The following is a 21,012-nucleotide window of genomic DNA, read 5'->3' as shown; positions in this document are numbered from 1 at the left end:
ATCTGAAGCAGATTCTCAGAACCTGTGGACATAGGTGACCTTGATGGTGGCGTATGACTAAGCAGATGAGGTACCGGCCTAGGGGAGTGAGCAGGTAATGCCACCCTAGGACTGGTATATATGTTAGGTGGAATACTATAAGTATTGGACAACCCAAGACCTGCTGGTGCACCAGTACCAGTAACACGATATGTCGTATTGGGATGCTGCAGCTGATTTGCAATATCATCTGCTTGTCTATTTAGCACACCAGTGCGGACCGAAGGATGCAGATGCTGAAGGCAGCTAAGTACCACATCTACCTCCAGGTCCCCACTTACATTAGATTCAACCATGGTGATACAAACTAAAGTGCAAGTATGTTTCAAATGAGAGGAATATGAACTATATGACAACCATCAAAACCGAAGTACCTCCTAAAAGGTGACAAGAATCTCACAAGTTAAGATCCAACAAACATTTGAACATCAACAAACTATGAAAATGGATGCATCTGAAGTTCAGCCTCTAATGCACCACAAGGTACAAGAACAATGAACTGCAGCTAGCCAAAATAGAAGTAAGGGAACCAGAAGTCCTTACCAAGCTAAATTGGAAGAGCAGAAACCGAATACCAAAATGTCTGTTGACGGAACAAAAAGGGAAAAATACAACTTTAGTTTGCTAAGGTAAGTAATACGATAAAGGTAAGTGGCAATACAGGTGTAAGCACAACTGACCACTTGTTATAACAAGAAATATGTACGTGACTAAGCTACCACTATCTGGTTACCTGTAAAGCAGATGTGTAGGATGAACTAAGTCAAATATGGCAACAATCACAACAATCTTACCAAAATGCTTTGAGCGGGGATATATAGAGGAAGAACTAAGTATGAAGCCATATACTAAGTTGCTGACTAGAAGTAATCAACAACATGGGTGTAATGAATTTGTTTTGATTGAATGATGAACTAAGATGATGAAATGATCTGAATGAAGTGAATGAATGGGACGGCACCAGGACAAGACATGATATGGCAAATGTTAGTGGAGCAGATGAGGAACTTCCCAGCAGTGAAAATATTTCGGACAGGAAAGAAGAGTGAGAAATTTAAAGTAAGAAATAGGAAATAACTATTTTAGGGTACTTACTTTGCCAAAAGGTATCCAAGTGAATTTACAAATTAAAGTCAATATATCGAACATGTTGAATTGAGATCACTATCATATGTCACATGCTGTAAACACACAGGATGCTCAGACCTTGATTGACTGCTTGAAAGAAATTTTGAAAAGATGCCACAATGGTCAAGGTGAAGAGCATAGAAAATTAATTCTTCTTCTTGTTAAGTTCAGAGCTGTGTTTGCTTTGGACCCTGATGAGTTGGGTAAAACAGATAGAATTACTCATAAAATACACACTGGAAATGCTCCAATACAAGATACATTTGACTGCTTAGACGGCAGTCTGTTCTACTCAACCTTGGATTTAATTTTAGGATATTGGCAAGTCGCAATGGATGAACAAGATAAAGAGATAACAGCATTTCAAACATCTTATGGCTTGTACCATTTCAATGTTACAGTATGCCTTTTCGGAGTGACTGGAGCATCAGTTACATTTCAAAGACTAATGCAGGCTGTGTTAGCAGGACTTCATTGGGAAGTTTGCATTATCAACCTTGATGATGTGATAGTTTTCAGTAAAAGCATTGATGAACACATGACATGACTTAAAAGCTGTATTCACGGGCATTTTGTGAATTATTTTGCAGAAATTGCAGCTCCACTGCACAAGCTCACACAGAAAGCAGCAAAATTCAAATGGAACTGTAGCATAAAATCTGCATTTAGGACATTGAAACATCAACTTGTTAAGGCTCCAGTGTTACCATATCCATGATTTGATCAGTCAATCATTCTTGATATTTATGTGACAGATGTTGGACTCGGTACAGCACTGCCTCAAGTGCATAATGTGAAAGAAAAGGTGATAGCCTATATCTCCAAGTCAGAGAAGAATTACTGTGTCACATGGTGAGAACTATTAGCTGTTGTTGAATCAGTGCGTCACTTCAGGCAATATCTATATGGGAATCATTTCGTTGTGAGTTAAAGTGGTTGAAGAATTTCAAAGATCCAGAGGGACAGCTAGCAAGGTGGCTAGCAATGCTGTTGGAATACTATTTCGACATCAAACATCGTCAGGATAAGAAACATTCTAATGCAGATGGACTGTCACGAATCCCATGCAAACAATGTGGCCTTAAAGAAGAGGAAGAAGTTAAGCTCAAGGAGTACAACCTTGAAGTCATAAACTCTGTGACAGCTGCTACAGTCAATGAGAAACCAGGACCAAGCATTGTTACTTCCCCATATGGTGAATGGTTTGACAGACCATTGAAGATTTGCGTGACATGCAGATGATGGATGAGATGTGCTGACAAGTTATCTCATGGCTGGAGGAGAGATATCCATCTTATGCAGAGCTGAAGAAAGCTTCATTACACGTTAAACAATATTCCAATATGGAATGCATAAATGAGTCCATACTGATCAAGGAAGAGACTTGAATCGAAATTATTTACCTGTTTGTGCAGAAACAACAAAAACATGATGTATGTAAAAATAGATTTATTTACAATATTTTGGAGAATTTAGGGGGCTACTTCGGTTGCAGAAGGGTCGTAAACCCATGATTAGTATAAGGGTCGCAAACCATGGTTTTTTTTATTGTCAATAATTAAGTACAGATGAAAAAACTATTCAAATAACTATTGCTATCAACGATATTTTAGTATTTATGATTATATTATCTGTCTTGTTTTTAAATAATCTTTAGTTTAAAAAAAACACTTTTCCCGTGAGGTCCCGTGATAACCAAATATGGGATAATAGTCTCGATCCAAATGTTACAACGCGTACACTTGAGCAGACTCATGAATATTAATTAGACCATTCACTACGTTAACAGATTGTTATTATAACAGAAACAAACGTATGTTTTCCATATATATCTAAAATGATATTATTTGTTATTAATTGTCTGGTGAATTAAACAATTTAAATTGAAACAATTCATAATTCATCATATTATGAATACGTAACAACTTGTAATGTGTGTGTAAATTTGAAGGGGGCGTGGCCTAAATGCAAATGTCTGATTGGGATTTTAAATTTTCCGGACCCCTGGGTATGGTAGATATGAAAAGTAACCTGTAGGTCGTGGACATGCAGTTAAAGAGGCGAGGACCTCAAGTGGTGACTTGACTGTACAACACTTTGCAGACAAAACCAAGGGAAGATTACAGGATGCCTTTGAGAAGACGAGAAGGAATCTGGAAATTGCTCATGACAAACAAAAGATGACAAATCAGTTCATGGTGACCCTTACAAGGTAGCGGTCAAGGTATAAGGTCTCACTGCATCGACCAAGTCGTAAGAAGGGTCTCAGCAACAAGTTACGTCAACCATGGGATGGACCATCTATTGTAAAGAAAAACATTTCTGAATGTGTCTACAGGATTCATAAAGTGAATTCTAACAACAATAAAGTTGTTCACTTCAATAGACAAATGGCGCCTAGTTGAGGAGGTGATGAAGACTTCTTATGAAAAGAAAACAGACGAGGCACAGGGACCAACTAACATTAGAATTTTGTTTGAACAAAGAAGTTCACCTGGAAAGCCTGAAAAATCAGAACAGACTAAACCAATTACAGTTTAGTTCAGTTCAGATGGGTTTCATACTGGAGGTTATATTTTATGGCCAGATGATGATGACACTAAAGCAATGTGTGTTTATCCCTCAGCAAGAGATGAGAAAGTTGTCCAAGTACCTTCCTTAAAACATGTGAGGAGAAAACCAGCATGGACAAAAAGATTTTATTATTGATTGAGCTATTCTTGTGTTAATGGAAATAGATAAATGTGACGTGTTCATCATAGTGAAGAATGGAACTGTGTTGTAATAGAATATGTGTAAATATTTTTATAGTTTGTGATCAGCTAAATTTTGAAATTGTGAAAAAAATTATGTTATTGTTAAATATGTGGACATATTTTTTATAGGAGGGTGGTGTAATGTAATGTTAATGTATTATCACCGTATTCAGGGCGCTCTCAAAATTAGAAATAGGGGGCTCTTATTAGAATATTATTTTGGTGAAAAAAAACAGAGTTGAAAGATAAATTTCGTGGTTTATGCTGACAACCTGAAATGTTTATATACGACATATATTTTTCCAGAATTTCATTGGCCATAATTAAGGGTGCATATATCAAAGGAATGCGTATTATACACAAATAAATAAGTCTTGTGTACATTGATTAATTGGAAGGGGTGCTAATTGGGATTGTTTACCAGCTGTCATGGGTAGTTGACTGTTTGATATGATGGATTGTCAACCACAGATTGTTTGGCATTGGTGTGGGAGGACTGGCTGTGTGCCTTGTATGTTGATAATCTTAGGTGCCTCCGGTTCCTTCTGTACTTCTTGCCGTTACATTCAACAAAGTAGGAACGTGGTGAATTGTGATCACTGACAACTGTAGCAGGCATCCATGTTTTCGTACCTGGGAATGGAGACATTCTGACTGGATCACCTGGTAGTAAAACTGGTAAGTTGTCAGATTAGTTTGGCTTGTATGATTGACACTGTCTCTTTTTGTCATCACTGAGACAGCATTTAACTTTAGCGTGGTCAATGGCGACAGGCTTAAGTTGCTCTCTAGCTATGGGTCACTTGTTCCTTGGTCTCCTTCCTATTCATAGACAAGTGCGCTGGTGAGAATCCACAGCTTTCTAAGGGATTTGAGTGGTAGTCAAGTAGTGCGAGGTGACGATCACTATACTTTGACCATAGTCTTTTCACTGTTTGCACTGCTCGTTTTGCCTCCCCATTTGATTGCTGAAAGTTTGGCGAAGATGTTACATGTTTGATACCGTAACTTGAGGTGAACTTGGCAAACTCTTGTGCTGAGTATTGAGGACCATTGTCTGTTCTCAATGTCTCTGGAATACCATGACGGCACATCTGTTGCTTGAGTACATTAATTGTAGTTCTAGTAGTAATTGCAGTTGGTTTCATCGGCTCCTTAGGCTGTCTGTTCTGGAAACTATTACATGAGGCGTTTCAAGTCGAGTGTCTGGCCCCCCTTTCAGGATTATGGAATGTAGTTCATTGAGCTCCTCTGCTGTTTTCTGTTGAAATTCTGCATAGCGTACAGGACTCACTGCAATAAAGTCAACCATGTTGACCATGATGGGTTCAATATCTGGTTCAATAACTGGCAAATTGGCACGGCTCAGGGTGTCACCAACAGGAATCTCTTTTCCAGCCTTGTAGAGTACTGTGAGGACACAGGGCTGTAGTTTCAGCATCATGCTCTGTAGGTGCATAGGAGTTGATAACAATGGCTTGGAAAATATTGACTGCAGTGGTTTGTGGTCACTTTCAACTTTAACAGGCTTACCGAAGATATACCGTATATCGCTGTGTATAAGGCGACCCCACGTATAAGACGACCCCCCTGTACACGCCTTAAAAATCAACCCAAAATCCTATACTCCGTGTATAAGGCGACCTGGAATGAAACACATCACAAGTCTGATTGATATTCCGGTAGAAGATTTAACGTGCTCTTGCCGACTGTAGCGTATTTCGCACACGGACATCACAAATTAGTTAGTTACTTTGGAGATTTAATGTGCACATCACAAGTGCGCACACAAACCTTATATATGCAATAAAAATATGTTTATCTTGCGTTGTTTTTTTCTACAATGATAGGTCGCGTGTGTAACTCCGGCACACGTCGCCATTTTGTGTTTACACGGTACGACACCAAATTGGTGCCCGTAAAATTAAATTCATTTATGAAGTAATAACATATAAGAGACAATGGTGAGTAATTTAATCGCCAATTAACTATGTTGTAACTAACTAGGCTTATGTTTGCTTCACATTCAGCGTGTTTATTCCACAATCACTTGTACACACCGTCTCCAACACTTGTTAATACAACTGTAAAAACAGCGGGAATTGATTTCAGCTTCACCGGTTATCACATGTTAGGTCACATGTGCAATATGCAAATGATTACCGGTACTTCCGGCTCTCTACTCATGGATGTTGATTGTTTTACCGTGTCAGGTGGTTTGACAATCTGCATCGAGGAGAGAGTCATTTCAACTTTATTTGCAGAAATTATTAAACTTTATTCAAGGAAAAGAGATACAAAATCATGTTTATGTATGGAAATAGTTCTTGGAACAGTTATTTAGGACGAAATGCGAAGTTTTATTGTCAAATGCTGGGCTGGCTATCGGACGCCAGTTGACATCGCCAGTGGAAAAAAATGTGAGATCTTCGACTCCGTGTATAAGACGACCCCCCTTCTTAGCCCCCTCATTTTAGGTACGAAAAACTCGCCTTATACACAGCGATATACGGTAGTAGTGAAACTTCTTGCAGCAGTGGACGATAGCAAGTGTTTCCTTTTCTGATTTGCGCATAACACTTCTCAGTCTCCGACAGTGCATGTGATGTGTATGCAACGGGTCTTCCTTCTTGTATGAGAACTCCGCCTAAAGCATAGCTACTGGCATCACATTGGATTGTGATGTTCTTTGATACATCAAACCTTGCAAGCACTGGTGACTTGGAACACAGTTCCTTGAGTGTCTGGAAGCTTTCTTCTTGTGGCTTGGCCCAGAAGAAGTCAGTGTTCTTCTTGACGATGTCTCGGAGTGGCGAGTCGATGTCACTCAAGTTTGGGATGAACTTAGCAAGATACTGGATCATACCTAGAAAGCGTCTGACATCTTCCTTGGTTGTAGGTGTAGGCATTTCTGTTAAAGCTTTCACCTTCTCAGTGTCCTCCTTCAGACCACTCTCTTTGATGATGTGACCTGAATACCGGACTTCTGACTTTCTAACTTGACATTTATCAAAGTTGAGACGGAGATTATACTCTGTTGCCTTTTGAACTACTTTCTTGAGGATGATGTCATAGTGAGCTCTGTCCTCTCCACCGATGAGGATATCATCCATTATTGCTCTAGCTCCCTCTATGTCTTCCAGCATGTTATCCATGATCCTTTGGAAGATCTCTGGAGCGGATTTGATTCCGAAAGGGAGACGTAGCCATCGAAAGTGTCCAACAGGAGTATTAAATGTGGTAAGCAAACTTGACTCATATTCCAGTTTAATCTGAAGGAATCCCGACTTGGCCTCTAGCACTGAGAACACCTTAGAACAAGGGAAAGAGGTGATCACTGCTTCTGCAATGGATATGGGATAATGCTCTCTTCGAATTGCATTATTTAGATCTTTTGGATCCTGACCTTGTTGTTCTTGACGACAACAACCATAGAACTGACCCAATCCATTGGAACGGTCACTTTTACAATTTGTCCTGCTTCCTCCATCTCCTTCAACTTTGATGCAATCTGTTGTGTTAATGCTTTAGGCTGGCACCTTGGTCCATGAACGACAGGTTGGATTTTCAGAATACTCTTCAAACTGTATGTACCTGGAAGTGTTCCAGTCAATCATTTGAGTTGTGGAAACTGATCAATTCCAGTGACAGCATGAATACGTTCTATCTGTCCAAGTTGTTGGCTCGATTTTCCCGAGAGTAGAACATCTCTATCTGTGTTCACTACTGTGTATTGAATCTGCACACATTTACCCTTATACCTGGTGGGTAGTGTAACACAACCTTTCACATGAAGGGCTTGACCTGTGTATGAAGTGAATGTTCTGTTGGAAGGCTTGAGCGGAAGTTTACATTCAGCTTGATGTATGTGTTTTAGGGAAGAATCGATTGTGCAGCACCTGTGTCGATTTGAACTTTTGTCTTGTGACCATCGATATACACATTTTCCCACCATTCTTCTTCTGCGTTGTTATCAACTTAGTGTACTGTGTAGAGATAATCTTCATCGGAGTATTCTGTATCTGAGTAATGTGAATCATCAACCTTGTGAACTGGTTTGCTCTTACTACAGCGGACTCTAGCAAAATGTCCTCTTTTGTGACAATGTTTTACACGTGTTAACTACAGCAGGGCAGTTCTTGTGTGATCTCGAATATCCACAGTTATAACAAGTTTCTTCATTTTGTTCCTTCTTCTTTTCATGAAAAGGGCATTTGTGAGAGTCATAATGCTTGTTAGCATTATTGCTGTGACTAGATTTCTGTTTTCTGTGCGTTGAATGACTTGCACACTTGACACTTGCATCTTCATCATTAATTGTTTTCATGTTTTCTACAGAAAGTTCATATCCCTGTCCAATTTGAATAGCCATTTCCAAAGTTAATGTATCACCTTTTTCTAGAGATTTCTGTGAAATTTCTTTGTGTGAGTGAATTACAATAGCGTCTCTTAGCATGCGATCATTGTCTGTGTAACCACAATCTCTCATTAATAACCTTAATTCTGTCACAAAGCTATCAAACGTCTCATTTGGTTGTTGCCTTTGTAAGAGGGGGCTCTTATTAGAATATAATTTTGGTGAGATTAAAAACGAGGTTGAAAAATTGTAAATTTTGTGGTCAGCCTGAAATGATATAAAAGAAGAATCTGTGTGTATTATACACGATAGATATATTTTCGAGAATTTAATTGCCCATAATTAAGGGTGCATATAACAAACTAGTGCGTATTACACACGAATAAATAAGTCTTGTGTTCATTGATCAATCGGAAAGGGTGCTAACTGGAATTGTTTACTTGCCAATGTATTATCAAATAACGCCGTGGGCGCTTATTAGAACGGGGCGCTTATTATGTCGAATACGGTATTTAAAGTTAAGAGGTGTGTCCCGCGTGAATCACCAATGCCGCAATACAATGAAGGTCATGCTAGTCCTAGACCAGGCACTCAGTATGCTCCTGTCAAAAGGTATGTGGGGAAAACAAAAATGGCAAACCAAACCAAACCTCGTAATCACCAGGCTACTAAAATACTGATAAACTAATAAATACTGAGAACTAATTGACCTTCAGATGTTTTACAGGCAAGTTACTCCCAGGCAAAATGTAGAGATACCAACAAAATCAGGTAATATGATACCCCTTGCCATATCCCCCACACTGCATAGCTGGACCATGTAAGGCACCAGTGCCTGTCAGCCTCCATTAGACCATGTGGTTAAAATTTATGCAGATGGTCAGCACAGAGTTAGAGGCTCAGTGAGGTTTGCCCTTTTTAAACAAAGCAAGGAGAAGAATGAATAGCTTTTATTTGCCTTGGCAGACTCAGTGAGTTACATACTAGCAGACTGCCTATCCCGGAAATACAAGATTGTACCCACGGAATGGACTCTCCACCCCGAGGTATTCAAGTGGATAACCTCGACGTGGGATACCCCTCACCTGGATTTGTTTGCCACATGCCTAAACCATCGACTTCCTGTTTACGTCAGCCCAGTCCCAGATCCATTAGCCCTTCGGGTCGACGCCCTATCCATGAGTTGGCAGGGGATGTTTGCCTACGCTTTCCCTCCTTGGTCTCTCCTGGACAGAGTAATAAGGAAGATCGATGATACAGATAACGTCATAATTCTGATAGCCCCAGCGTGGCCCAACAGAGCGTGGTATCCAAGACTGATTCCACCTCTCATAGCAGAGCTGCTCAAACTGCCAGAGCGTCACGATCTCCTCCGCCAACCAAAATCGGACATATTTTACAGCAACCTGACAAATCTCCACCTTCACGCCTGGAAACTATCGCGAAAAGATGCAAGTTTCCGTTTTTTTCTAAATCAGCTTCAGACATGGTGGCTAGCTCATGGAGACCAGCTTCCTCAGCTATCTATAACGTCAGATGGAGAAAGTTCTGTCAGTGGCGAATAGAAAGAGGGTTGCGTGACGAAAATATAACAATACCTATAGTGGCTGATTTTCTTCTTCACCTGAGAAATGAGAAAGGGTTCAGACAAGGTACAATTGAAGGCTATAGATCAGCATTAGCCTCAGTTCTACAACATGATGGGTTTATCCATAGGATCTCACCCAGTATTAAATCGACTTATGAAATCGTTTTCACTGGAAGACATTAAAATCCCACACACTTTCCCTAAATCGAATTTATCCATCGTTCTGTCTGCACTGATGGAAGCTCCATATGAACCAATGGCAGAGGCTACACTTTTAACAGTTTCCAAAAAGACTGCCTTCCTCTTAGCGTTAGCTACAGCTGCTAGAGTGTCTGAGCTTCACGCTATTGATATCTCATCTATTACGCATTCATAAGATTGGAGCAAAATATCTTTCAGATCACTACCAGAATCGATCGCCAAAAAACAGGCATCAGCGTTTGGGCCTCTAGGACATAGACAATACTCTATCCCATCATTGAGTAAAACAGTTGATCATCCAGATAGACTATTATGCCCCATCAGAGCTCTGAGATACTACATTTCAGCTACTCAGAGCCACAGGAAGAAAAGAAAACGGCTCTTTATCTCTTGCAAGCCTTCGTCAGAAAAGGACATTACTAAGGCTACTGTTGCAGGATGGCTTAAGAACACTATATCTGATAGTTATCGTCAAGCTCAGCTCTCTACACCAAAATGGGGGAGTTGCAAGGCTCATGCAATCCGTGCTCTAGCAACAAGTCTGGCCTCATGGAATTCAGTTTCCATCGAACAAGTGGTATCAAGCTGTCAATGGAGATCCTACAATACGTTTACTCATTTCTACCTACGAGACGTACAACATGATCTAGAGGGGCTATACTCCCTGGGGGCCTTGGTGGCAGCCCAGGCTATAGTCACTCAGTAGCCTATCCATCCCCTGTTCTGTGGAAGTTAGGGGGGGAGGGGGGGGGGGGGGTGAAGATCCCCAGAAGTACCTCAAAATAAGGTAAAGTTAGCCTTAACATTATGTCAACTGGGTTGGACAGATCATTGGCTAACATCTGGGATCATAGATCATAAGGTGATAGAGTTATAACATTGTTAGTCGCTCAGTGTAACATGTGTAACTACCGAAGGTGTTGTCGGGGAAGACTTCAGAACCGGAATTATGTAAAAGAGTACGTTTTATCACCAATATATAAAGAGAAACACGTCATCAGCGTTAAAGTACATCATTATCATACCTGAGGTGAGATAAGTATATATGCTTGTTGGCTATAGAGCAACAAGTATATAGATACATTGTACGTCACAATGACAAATGAACCGGAAGTGACGTCATAGATGACCTCAGAACCGGAAGTGACATCATAATGACCCAAGTGATGTCACAGGAGAATGAACCAATAGTGTCATCATAAATGCTCTCAGAGCCGGAAGTGACGTCAGGAAGGTCATTAACCGGAGAGGGAATCATATAAATAAGGTCAAATATTCACCAAAAACAGGTAACAATCATGAGATCATAAAACGGGAAGGACGCCACAAGTGCCAAGTCTTCTGCAGGTTTGCCAAGGGTGAAATCAGGAAGTCTGGCATTGAGTCATACCCCGTTATGCCTATGTGTTTCCCTTAATTTAATGCTGCCAATTATCTGGGAGTACTAGATGACAAGATCCCACCTGTCCCTCTGGTAAATACTGGCTATGATGTAATAGAGGTAGGATATTCGCAGGAATTATCAAACAATTGTTATCGTTGTGTATAGTTCTAAGAATACTACCTCTATTACATCAGGAAATAGTCCCTCCCACCTCCCCAATATATCTTACATCTAGTCGATGATGGTTATTGGAAAGAAGTGATTTTTTCCAGCCTTGCACATGCGCAGATGTGGTTTGACAAGGGATAGGGTTTACCTCAAGACTATGGGATAATTGGCAGTGAAGAGGACGTCTGTCGAAAAATCTAAAGATTTTATAGTGTGATTATTGCCAAAATGGGAATTTGTGGCTATGATGTAATAGAGGTAGTATTCTTAGAATTATACACAATGACACTATTGTTTGATAATTCCTCGTTGATTTTACTCGATATGATAGGCTTAACATCATTGACATCTATGTTGGAATTAATATCCATCTTCCAACCTCTTAGATATTTACCAACGCCGGCTGTGGGTACAAATATTAAATCATTATTTTTTTCAACATCGTCAACTAATTTATTATCAACATCATCGGGTTCATTATTATCTAGTAAAGCGATCAATTCAGCTTTTCTCATTGGAGAATATCCACGTAGACCACGTTGCTATGCCAAAGCTTTCAGCTCTCTGACAACATAAGTCATTGTGATATATAAATACATGTGAACTAATGTCTAATTGGTTTGAATTCTACCCAATCTATTTATCTCATTTCGGTAAGCCTTTTTCCTCTCATAAATAATTTGAAACCATTTCTTGTCAGCACCGTGACTCTTACATAAACAGTAACTACCTTTGACCCCAATCCCACATACAGAACACGAATAATTAATGTGCCCTTTTCTAATTGCAATGGAATGGATTCCACAAAAATCTGACATACAGCTCTTTCCACAAATTTGTGATTGGCCCAAGTGTATGAATTTACATCTTGATGTGCCTCTCGCCATTGTGATAAATATACACTTCTAGTATCATTTGTCTAAATGCATGTCATCAGCTGAGTCCTGCCCAGCCTAATATCTCCACTGGTGAGTCATAGCTGTCAGCGCTATTTTATAGATTAGCAGTCAGGGTGACATGGTTAATAGGTCATGGTTTATGCGTAGTTATTGTGTAGCTAAAAATAGCAATGACTGATAACCCAAACATTATGAATACTATCTCGCGGTCTTTTTGTTCCTCTGATGGTGTACAAATGACTTATTGTTGGTCTCTGTATTGGGTCAATTTTTTTTCCATAAACGAGGAAGTATTTGTGCATGGCAGATTCAACATCCTTAAACGTTTGAATTGAATGTCCTTGCTTACGCAGTTCTTCATTAATAAAATCTAATCTTAATATCCTCTGTCTGGTCCATTGTCACTGGGCTGCTTAGAGTTGTTCTAATGCTTTATTATGTCGTTTACGCTCCTCTTCAACTTCTTTAGAGTTGGATTCCCTCAGAGTAGAAAATATAAAATTACTCCCCGAAAAAGCTAGAGCATTAACAACAGCTCCACCGACCATCATCGCAATTGATGCCATGTTTATATGAATATAAAATATTCAAATGTTTAATTACTTCATTATATCTTCCGGGATAAGCCCTTGTTTGATGAGCATATCTTTTGTTGCCATTGCTAATCCAATATCGAGAATCATCTCATCATACCGATATCATAACCATTAAAATCTAGCTTGGGTGGTGTGGCTTTAGTAATCATTTTAGCTATACGACCATAGCCAATGGCCAAGCCGCTGACCACTGCTGAATGATACGTTGCGTTTACCAACATTTTACCGTCTGTAACTGGAGTAGTCATGATTCTTATAGCATTATATGGGGGCTAACCTCTAATTGAACTTCTTTGTTCGTACAAATATATGTTTAATTTACCAGCTGATTCCTGGAGCTTCGTTATCTGTATAGTGACACCCTCGCTGGCATTTTCTATTCTCCTCCCACTGCCGTGTAGTTGGTCATCGTCCGTAGTTCGCATGTCGAGCCATAGCTCATACTTCGTGGTGAGGTATTCACCCATCGATACACCCCTGAGAGACAGATCTTTCACGACTGTGTTAACTTCTGGGCTTTGTTTTATAGAAGGAAGTTTTTTAATTTCATCCCACTGTTGATACGCTAGCATTCCTTGACTATATAGTTGATTAGGAACGCCCTCGATAGTCAATTCTATTTTTTTAATCTTGGGATTGTAGAACTTCTCGGTATTTCTTTTAAATGCATCGGAGGGGTCCTCGAACAACATTAAAATACCGTTTAGATTGATATTCCACTGTTAACGTCGGTAGAAGTCAAACTAATCGTAAATGCTAGTCGGACAGTTCCAGGAACTAACACATCGTGTGCGCCGAGATTAGGAAAGCAAACCAGAAGCGTTTGATTCTGATCAATGGTACTCGGGTTATTAGTTATAGTTACAGACTGGCGAATTGCTTTGACCCCTAATGGATCTCGAAGTCTACGTTGTGGGTTTAACTTGCGTCCGTATTGCAAAGACATTGTTATATTGAAATTATGTAACCTTATGTTTAATATAAAAATGGATGATTTTAATCTAGATGATTTTGATAACCCTAGTATAATCGAAGAGGGTACTGATGAAACCAGCTCTACGAAACTTAACGATGAACTTTTACAATCAACCGTTAATGATTATTACAATACCTTAAAAAAAGTCCAATAGGTCGTGACTATTCAAAGTTTACGATAGAATATTATAAAACTTTCCGCGAAGACTACTTAGGTTCTTCGGACTGTGCATGATGAACCCGGTAACATAGATAAAGATAATTTGGAAGAAAGCTCGAAGCTGGCCTCGGACGGACTTGGAGAAATCTTGGATACCTACTACGATAATTCCAAGGTCAGTGTACCATCCTCGGAGTTCAGTATTAGAGAATTACTAGGTCTTGACAAGGCAATGCAAACAATGCAGGGAGAACTCATCAATAATATAGCCAAGCTATCCGAACTCGACAAGCATATAGCTTATGAGAAAACAAAACTTGAACAGGCGGGTAATGAATTCAGTAGACGTCACGTTGCAGAAAGATTGCATAACTTAGAAGACGAAAGATATAAAAGAGTGGATAAAAAAGCATTTAAAAGCATTAGGTTCAGCACTGTGAAAGCTCGCTTGGAAAGCCGCGTCTGCACTTCCTGGTATAATAGTGAGTATTGTTTCCTGGCTCTTGAATTTATTAACTAAGACCACCACTTAGCTTAGTCAAAACTTGTGGGCACTGATCGTAGCAATTGCAGGGCTGTTGTACGTATCTGCTAAAGACTATTTAACCAAATAAGAACTATTTAACCAAATCATGAGTAAACCAGCCGCGACTCCACCTTCTATAAGCGCTGTTTTTTCATCAATTATGTTGTTGATTTTTAGCTGCAATATGTGGTGGCACTTGTGGTTGTGCGTTAGTAGATGGTTGTGCGTTAGTAGATATCTGTGGACTGACTATTCCCGTTTCGCCTGTGTTTGTTTGCGTTATTAATTCGGTATTAATATCTGAATTTATACCTGGTTTTTGTTGATCGGTAGCAATAACAATTTTATTACTATAACCGATCACTTGACCGATCGTAAGTTCCATATTACTCGGAGACATGTATAGTCCCGGGCAATAAACGTAGTCTACCTTGGATTGAGCGTTATGTAATACATCTTGATAACGCTTTATAGAAGATGGTATGTCAACTGGTGAATTAATAGCATCCTCCACGTTTGCAACAAACTGTTTATGTGCATCGAGTGCCGTCCCAGAATCGATAATTCCCGTTCGTGTTTGCGATTGTGCACCAAGAATTGCCCATACAAAGTTCTTATTGATTCATTAACTCTTACAACTCCTGGGTTAGTAAAATTATTTTCTGTTTTATCATTAAGAAATTCATTCTATGCATTTCCAGGTGGTTGCTCAACCTTTTGGACGGTGAAAGCAACACCACCTTTAAAGTTCATACGATCATCTCTCCACTCGTTACTCGAGAGAGCAAAGCTCGGAAGAAGCCGACCCCTTTTCAGTTAATCATCGCTGACTTCTTTAACAGAGTGTGCACAAGCGTACGGAATACCTAGACCATGGTTAACTCCACTCAGATGCCAATCTTTACTCGTAGAAACATTAAATACCTGACAAATACGTTCGAATGCCCACCTATTGTATGGATTATTTGATGCATTCCGTGCTCGATCCTGCAGTAATGGAGCACTAATTTCTTTAAGTATACGTCTAATCTGATAGTAGACGTGAAATGATAACACAGACTTATTTAGTTCAAATCCTGGAGCATAAAGGGATCCTGTTGTGGCACACCATATGGCAAAGTTTAACTGGTTCTGCCAAAATTGCATCGGATTGTGAAACCAATCATGCACCATTTTATCACTAGTTGCAGTGACCCTGTATTTTTCAAAGATATCAGGGAATTTAACAAAAAAATTAGCACCAGAGGCACTTACTAGGATTTACTGATTAGTAATATAAGTTGATTTCATATTTAAGTAATGATATAGTATCATTGTATATTTAATATGTATGTTACACTCCCAGGAATAACAAATGGTCAGTCTATTGATGTTGAACTGCTTCATACTATCGATAACTCGGATGGTCAACTTGAAGTCGCTATCTGCGATGTAACGTATTACCCACAGTGGACCAATATAAATGCTGTGAAAAGAAATAATAAGATATTTATAATTGAAAACAATGTTATTGGCGAACCCATTATTATACCTGATGGGTATTACAGCCATTGCTCACTCAATGATGAAATTTTTAAGCCTTTGGGAGCTAGTCTCACACAAAATGAGTCGAATGGGATACTGATTATAAGCGCTGGAGAAAAGGAAATACTCTTTGGTGCGGGCTTAGCAGTTACACTTGGATTTAGAGGAGACGAAATAATAGCAATAATAATAAAATCCAACGAAACAGTGCATGGAGTTAAATTACCCGATTTAGTTCCCTATAAAGAGTTGTGCATCCATCTTGATCAGATAAGCACGACGGATAATATTCAACTAGAAAGTCCTTCAACTCTACTCAGAGCTGTTCCAGTCAAAGATGAAAAATACAATAGCGGTAGAATGGAATCTTTCTCATCATTACATTATAAAAAATTAAAGGGGGGTATTATTTCAGACCTCAAAATTTCTGTATTAGATATAAACATCAACCTGTACATAAAGGATACTTGAGTGTAACACTCCATATCATAAATAATGATTGATTCATCAGGCCCTGGAACACTCAGACAATGTAATACAATTGCGCTTTCCGATCTCGGAGACACAAAAGTATTCGGTAAACCCGGTCCAAATTATTAAAAGTGACAGCATTTCTCTTACTAAGATATTCATGCCGTAAAATATACATTTGATAAGGTTGATGTATACTCTCAAAACATGTAAGCAAGACCAATTAAAAGACTATTATATGATATAATAATAATAATATACACTATGGATTTATATCCGGCGCTCGATGAAAAGATGGATACTGTTGATGGATTTCGATTACATCAATTAAGTGACATAAAACATCGAAAAGAGAAGGAGAGGGCTTGAGACTTGGATTGTATAAAAAGTATCGCAGAGCCGTGAATGCTCTTGACGGAGTAGACACCTCGCTTCTAACAGCTGGCATGGGACTCGGTGTAGCTGGTGTTACTATCAACTATAATCGCCGCGCCTATCGTACTTGGTATGCAAATAGCCGCCAGAGTCTCAGGACTGGCAGGAATAGCGATAAAATTCATTTCTCGTAAGTTGCAAAAGAAAGCATTAAAACATGATAATATTCGGATACTCGCCGAAGCAAAGTTGAACAGCATTGAGGATCATATTTCAACAGCAATGGCTGATTGTAAGATATCCGAGGAGGAGTTTCGTTTAGTGTTGTCAGAACTCACCAAATACAACGCAATGAAGCAGGAGATTCGATCAAAGATCAGTGGTATTAGTAGCGAAGACGAGGAAAAAAAGTTCATAGAACAGGGGAGACAACAAGCGCGTCAATTATTCTGTGCCAAAACCAACATTTAGAAGAATGCTAACATAAATATTTAATAATGGAATTTATGCTCAGGGACAAAAATATCAAATGGAGAGAATTACCACAAGGTATATATTATATCAGTGATATCAAACCAACCAAATACGGTCATCAATTGTTTCTTTCCAATTACCAAGAAGAGTATATAGTCTGGTCTCCTAGTAAAATGAACAAAGAACTTAGTAAAAATGTTGAATATCACTTCATTAAAAATAATGGTATACATATGAATAAAAATAATAGAGAATACTTTCATTACAATTTAGTTTAATCTTATGACTGTCGTTAAATCGCATCTTCATTTCCACATTAAAAATTCCTCCTGTAGTGGTGGTATAGGTATATAAATCTGGCTCCAGTGGAAGTGGTCCAGAATCACCATTACCTATACTACTCAAGAAAATATCAAGTACACTTTTCTAATCTTAAATTAAGTAACTATAATTTAACTACAGAACTTGGAAGTTCCACCCACCCCACTACATCAGAGACTGTGTTCTGCTTGTTCAGCTGACCGTCTCTGTGGCCTAATGGTAGAGCATCCACCTGGAGAGCGGAAGGTTGTGGGTTCGATCTCCAGCCTCGTCATACAAAAATATGTTAAAAGATGGTACTGGTAAGATGTCTGAGTGGGGTATGCATGTTAAACTGTGGCATGGTATTTCAGTGGACTAGCACTATAAATCAATATCAGTCCAGACTAGTACAAGCAGCCACACACACGATGCTATATCTTGGAAACGACATTAAACCCCATTCCTGCTCACATGTTCAACCAAAGGGCTGTGTGAGTCAAGCAATGGGGAAAACCTTGTTTGTTTATGGGAGTAAACTGATACATTCAGTGGCTAGTTCCGTACTGAGAGGAATTTCATACAAATTACTGGATAACACTTTTACTGATTCTGTGAGATCCTAAAAGATAGCCACTTTTCTTGCATTTGGCCTAGGACTAGACTGTGAGTAATAGGGGTGAAACTAAATAGTTGTGAAACTAAACATGGGTGCACTCATGCATACATGATAGGTACTCTTCTGCATCAATACAAGAGAATACACTTGTTAAAATATATTACTTACAACTCATATAATGACCCGAGTGTTTTTGTCAATCAAATATTGCAAAATGTGTTGTAGTTAGTGTTTCAAGTTCACCAATAAAAATATCTGCTATGAACATGTGTTTACAGCTAGCTTTTCTATTTGAACCTGTTCTGAAATCATAAAAGTCAAGAAGATTCCATGCAATTTGATGTACCCGTACATATTCATATTGGACCGCCTCCGTGGTCTAGTGGTAGAGCGTCCGCCCGGAGAGCGGAAGGTCCGGGGTTCCATCCCCGTCCGCGTCATACCAAAAGACGTTTAAGTATTGGACAAAACACGCTCACGAGGTTTTGGTAGACAGAGCATGCCCTGGGGAGAGGGAAAAACCAAGGGGGCGAAGCCCAGGGACATTACAACGTCCCTGTTTATGAGATTTAACCCGACTGGAAAGTAAAACCTCACAATAGGTTTTAATGCCTATAGAAAGAAGTCTCTTACTTAATAGCGATCCCAATGAATAGGTTTATAAGTATGGTACTTGTTGTTCCCCTGTCTGGCGCTCGGCACTAAGGGGCTAAACCAAGGACTGGTCGGCTCGGAGTCAGTATACTGTGTCTGAGTGGGGTATTCATGTTAAACTGCGGCATGGTATCTCAGTGAGCTAGTGCTATAAATCGGCATCAGTCCGGACTAGTACAAGCAGTCACACAAACACACACACGTACATGCACGTCGCTATATAAGTGCAATAATCTTGAACGCGACGTTAAACCCCATTTCACCTCACCTCACCTCACATATTCATGTTGCCATATGTATCCAATCGTACCTATGTGTCATGAAACATATCTTATTGTGACCTATGTGTTTTGATACATGTCCTATGGTGACCTTGCTGTATCGTTTCACCCAAAGTGAGTAATAAGTTGAACAGTAAGTAATGTTTTTACATGAATCTGTTTGATGACCTTAGTCAAATGATGGTCAAGGTCACATAAACCATGAAAAACTATGGAATATTTGGATTTAATTCATGAAAATACAATACCTTTTTCAATGATTATTATTACATAAGCACTTTCTTCCATACTTGCCTTGGGTCAAGGACATAGTAGATGCCCAAGTCATGCATACATTGAAAGAATTAACTGTAACCGGTCCCTAGGGGTCCTATCTTGCAGAAAGGATTGCAGTAAACATTACAGGCCCACTGCCAGAGACAGAAAGAGGTAATCGTTTTATTATGGTGGTTATGGACTATTTTACAAAACATGAAGAATGCTATCCTATGCCGGATCAGAGAGCACCCACTGTCAAAACACATCTTGTGTACGGGTTTCTTAGTAGATATGGAGTTCCGAAAAGTCTACATTCTGACCAATAGAGAAACTTGGAATCACTTGTAATCAAATCTATGTGTGATAGACTTGGTATCACAAAAACACGTACAGTTCCATATCACCTGGAATAAGATGGAATGGTAGAACGCTTCATGAGGACTAAGGGAGATATCTTGAGCAAGTATTTTGCAAAAAGTCAATGTGACTAAGATGAACATCTACCTCTGGTGACGATGGCCCATAACTCCAGTGTACACAGTTCTTCCAAGTACACTCCAAACTGCCTTGTTTTTGCTAGAGAAATAAATCACCAATAGATATCATATGTGGACTAACAGGGGAACAGGCAAATGTGGAAGAATAGGGAAATTTTGTGGAAGAAATGGTGTCCCAGTTGACCAATCTATAAAGGTCATCCCGGTATCAGAAAGAGTATTATGATCGCAAAGCTCATGCTTAACTATTTCAAGCAGGGGACCAACTTTTACTTTTCTGTCCTTCAGTACCAAAAGGAAAATGCCATAAATTGTATCTACACTGCTATTGACTATGTTCAGTGAACATTGAACAAGGAACTGTAAAATATGCTACATCTATAACATGTATATGAGTTACAGGCATTCCACTTTGTACATGCTCTGGCTGAGGGACTATGTGCAGTGAACAGTGAACCATGAACTGTAAATATTGGTCAAATGAACATTTTTCATCCAGTACTATGATTTCAGTTTTTGCATTTACTACTAACTACTAAATGGCTTTATCATACGTATCTTAGGTTTCTAATAGGCGCCCTCTAAAGCCTGTAAAAGGCGCCCAGTGACAGTAGACTTATAGAGATAGTAGTTGACAAAAGGTCAGATGTTATACTGCGGTATTTTACGTTGTGTTCTCTCCCTGTGCAGTATTCTTTTGTCTCTACGTTCTAGGAGGCTCATGTCCGGGTTACCAATTCTAATTATAAACAAAACACAAAGAATGACGTTGGATTTAAAGT

The 21,012-nt window shown here is 39.3% G+C and overlaps 1 protein-coding gene across 3 annotated transcripts in view; it reads right to left on the bottom strand.

Moving 5' to 3' along the window:
- Window positions 1-21,012, bottom strand: part of LOC124149734 (diaminopimelate decarboxylase 1, chloroplastic-like) — a 174,320-nt gene that overhangs the window by 36,717 nt on the left and 116,591 nt on the right. Inside the window, exon 6 of one of the 3 annotated variants that reach the window (XR_006863147.2) lies at window positions 9,366-9,506. The exons of the other annotated variants lie outside the window; for them this stretch is intronic. The gene's annotated coding sequence lies outside the window, so the exon portion shown is untranslated. The remainder of the gene's footprint in view (window positions 1-9,365; window positions 9,507-21,012) is intronic. 3 annotated transcript variants of the gene reach the window in all.

This window comes from Haliotis rufescens, unplaced genomic scaffold (assembly GCF_023055435.1).
Source record: "Haliotis rufescens isolate VD_foot unplaced genomic scaffold, xgHalRufe1.0.p SCAF_3, whole genome shotgun sequence".
In the NCBI taxonomy this organism is placed as follows: Eukaryota; Metazoa; Mollusca; class Gastropoda; order Lepetellida; family Haliotidae; genus Haliotis; species Haliotis rufescens.
Note: the sequence above shows the minus strand (reverse complement) of the source record. Positions and strands in the feature narration are given on the sequence as shown.